At 41.5% G+C, this 3,636-nt stretch overlaps 1 long non-coding RNA gene across 1 annotated transcript; it reads right to left on the reverse strand.

Moving 5' to 3' along the window:
* Positions 1 to 1,464: 1,464 nt before the first annotated feature.
* Positions 1,465 to 2,649, reverse strand: LOC124687397. Its single transcript, XR_006998204.1, has 3 exons — positions 2,435 to 2,649; positions 1,646 to 1,860; positions 1,465 to 1,557 (listed from the first exon to the last, which is right to left on the reverse strand). It is a non-coding gene; the product is annotated as an uncharacterized LOC124687397 (long non-coding RNA).
* Between the last annotated feature and the right edge of the window lie 987 nt (positions 2,650 to 3,636).

Below are 3,636 nucleotides of genomic sequence, written 5' to 3' on the forward strand. Positions count from 1 at the left end.
CATTGAAGCGAAACTACTGAATTTTAAAATGTTGTCATTGCCGCCATCAAAGGAAAGAAAATGGTTGGCAGTACACTACAAAAAGAGACTCTAGTAAGTCTACATTAACTTGTTTGCTGGATTTAGCTTTCATTAACATGCCATACATACAATGGAAATAACAAATGTAGTGGCAGGTCAAAAGCCTTCAAATCGGTATCGAAGAGAAAATCAAATGGATTTAGTGAGACTTGATAACCCGAGGTCCAATGGCTGTAAATCAAATATAGTGTAAAAGACTAAATCACATCAGATAGATGGAGAAGAAAACAATGAAACCATACCTACTACGTTTTCTTTGTTGCATTTCTGCGTGCGGCACGGATATAATAGATCTACACAAACCTACATAAAAACCAGAAATAGTTATCAAGAAGAACGCTGAAACACATACATCCTATTGGTACAATCAGAGACATTAAAATTTGCTGGTATACAAATAGGAGTACAAAATAGTCTAGAAAATGCATCAGCTGAAGAGAATTTTAGATGTAATAGACGCAGCAGATTAAGTCTTTCTACTCAAAATAATATATGTGTCGTATCTTATGCCATCCTATTTAGTAAAATAGTACATGAGTCTGAAAGATGCAACAACCAAAATTCAGATATTATTCAACCTTCTGATCTCAGAATACATGTACTTGGATCCTTGCAATTAGGTAATTAGAGAGAGAGAGAGAGAGATTACCGAGCCACAGAAAGAAGGGGGTTGATAGCAAACAGAAATATCGGATAGCCGACGGTGTCAAACCACTAAACCTGCAGCGAAACAACCTTGTCTCCGGTCTCCAGTTATGAGTATACTGCGAAAGTAAGTACCACTGAATCTAAATCGTCTAATTGAATGAAATGAATATCATGATAAAAAATAATTGGTAAAGCTAATATTACAAAATATAGTTCTAGAAAAAAAGTTTGTCTGCAGCAACTTCCAGGTCCACAAAATGATCTTGACATCTAGTAACAACACTGAATGTCAACTACAAATTTTAGGAACTGTCTAACAAATATCAACAGCTGTAAGCACCCATAAAAAAGAGAAGTGCCCATCTCAGCCTCTTCATAACAATATCAAACGATAATTACTGCTGATAGATTAACTAACATTAAAATCACATATTAGTCTTGGTTCTTCCCTGAACCAAATAAAAAAGCTAATGGGGAAAAACAAGAAAAAGTTATAGATGTTCCTTCTTCCATAAGCCTGCAAAACTGCCGCTAATATCTTGCATTTATTGACCATAGCCACTAACCATCAGTTGCTATTTGTGGTACAGATTGCCATATGGTACTTAAAATAAATGGATGAATATCCTCTTTTAGATGATACATGAATTTACATAATCAATAGTTGAGGAAACACATGACATCGAGATGCATTTCTTCATATTATTTTGGAGGTCCTACTCTAATAGCACTACGAAGCATATTACATCCACTGGTAGAAAGACCATGATTTCTTTGAGGTTTACATAAAGTCCAAATATATATAGCAGGAAGTTGGATAACTGCAACCTATTTAGAAATCATGAGAACAATTATATATGACAATTCTTATGCTTCAATAGGGAGAATCAAATGCAAGGACAAAACGCTCGCTCACCTCAGATGATGTGGCCGGCGCCACGGGCATCTTTAGATGGTGGTCAGCGGTGGAGTTCATCACCATGGGCGCAGATGAGTTGAGAAGATGGCACTGCTCCTCAACGCGGAGGCAGTTGGCTGCTGACTTGTGCCCTTTTTTAGACGAATCGGGGTTGAGCATGACACATTAGAGACCCCATCCCCCACCGTTGTCCCTCTGTCCTGCTACTGCTACTGATAGGATGGCAAACAAAGGATACATTAAAGAAAAAAATTAAGCACAAATATAACCAGATTTTCAAAAAAGATGTATGCTCTAGGACTAAATCAAACAGTTCAGAATTTGTCAATTTTGTCTCTCAAAGGCTCGATACGTACCATGATAGCGGAGAAAAGAAAAATACCTGGTGATCCACATAGGCTAGTACATTCCGTATTAACTCAAGTAACTCAACTGCATGATCATATAAGGCTTGAAGATTATCACTTGTATATGTAACTTTGTAGGGCTCCCATCCCACCCACTGGACTATCTCTTGCATGTGGTCAATATATTAATTTTTTTTCAAAATACAAGCTGGGAGCATACGATGGCCCTAAAATTCTACTTTTAACTAACACAAGCATATAATTTAAGGTAACATGGTTACAATGATCTGCTCTAAGGCAAGGCGAAGTGAGACGGGGCATCACATAAGCAAGTAACAAGCAAACCTCAGGTTTTCATCGAGCAAATTTTTGATTCGTTGATTGCACCTATCATAAATACGAAATAAGAGTATAAACCAAGGTAAGCATCAGTTCTTACCAGAACCAAAGCATACACTCCCAGTGCGGCTTCGCTCGACGCCGGCCGCCGTGGACGAAATCATAAAAGTAATAAGACAGGAAGTAAGAAATTGTAACCAATTGACGCGAGGAAATTTACTAAAAACACTGACATGTTTAGCAAGGTAAGACTAAACTAAACTTAAAGAAATCTGATATACGATATAGAATAAATAAAACTTTAATCTCTCCATAAATAAATATCCGAGGTTCATTTTAATTATTTGTATCAAATTACTAATCTAAGCCTACAATTAGATATCTGGTTATTCCTAGAGTATTCCCATCGACCAATTTGCAGGAATAAAACTTTAGTCTCGCCATAAATAAATATCCATTCATTTTAATTATTTGTATCAAATTAAAAATCCAAGCCTACAATTACATATCTGGTTATCCTAGAGTGTGCCCATGGACCAATTTGTAGGATGGCTGGGACCTCGCGTATAGAATATTGTACATCCACTCCCCATGAGGCTTCACTCGATCTTGGTCGCCAGCAAGTTCCTCTTGATGCTCTCACTGGCCAATGCATAGAGAGAGATAATGAGTAGAGGGGAATAATTGGCAGAAGGTTCACCTTAGCAATATATGAATCGGAATTGCTCGCCGTCGCACACAGCTGAAACCTCCCCAAGCAGCGCCGGCCGCCTCTGACCGGCAGGCTGCGAGTCAAGACCCCATGCCCTCTGCAGGGACGACCCACACTCCTACTGTTGGGGAGGCAAGGGGCGTGAGAAAAAAAGGAGAGGCAGGGATTCCAGAGAGAGGGGAGAGGAGACCTGTTATGTACTGTAGGCTCTGCCTTGGACGCGAGGCTGAAGACGATGGCAGCGCCATGGAATCCGTCAGCTTGCTCCCCTGCGGTGAAGACGGCGGCGCTGCACCTTCTTCCCTGCCTAGTGAGAAAGGGGAGCGATGGAGGAGGGGATCCTCTCGCTGGCCGCCCCAGACGCGACGGAGAGGAGGCTCACGAGCGGATTGGGGGAAATGCGGCTAGGGTTTCCTCCGTGGGATTCCCATGGCCCTGCCTCGCCGGATCTGACGAAGACGAGGCGAGCGTAGTTGTGGCAAGCAAAGCCGCTCGTCCTTGCCTCACTGCTCGTCCTTGGCCTTGATGACCTAGAGCGGGAGGACGCGGGCGATGGTGGCTCGCCGGAGAGGAGGCCGGCCGAGGCGGGC

This window comes from Lolium rigidum, chromosome 2 (assembly GCF_022539505.1).
Source record: "Lolium rigidum isolate FL_2022 chromosome 2, APGP_CSIRO_Lrig_0.1, whole genome shotgun sequence".
NCBI classification, from domain to species: Eukaryota; Viridiplantae; Streptophyta; class Magnoliopsida; order Poales; family Poaceae; genus Lolium; species Lolium rigidum.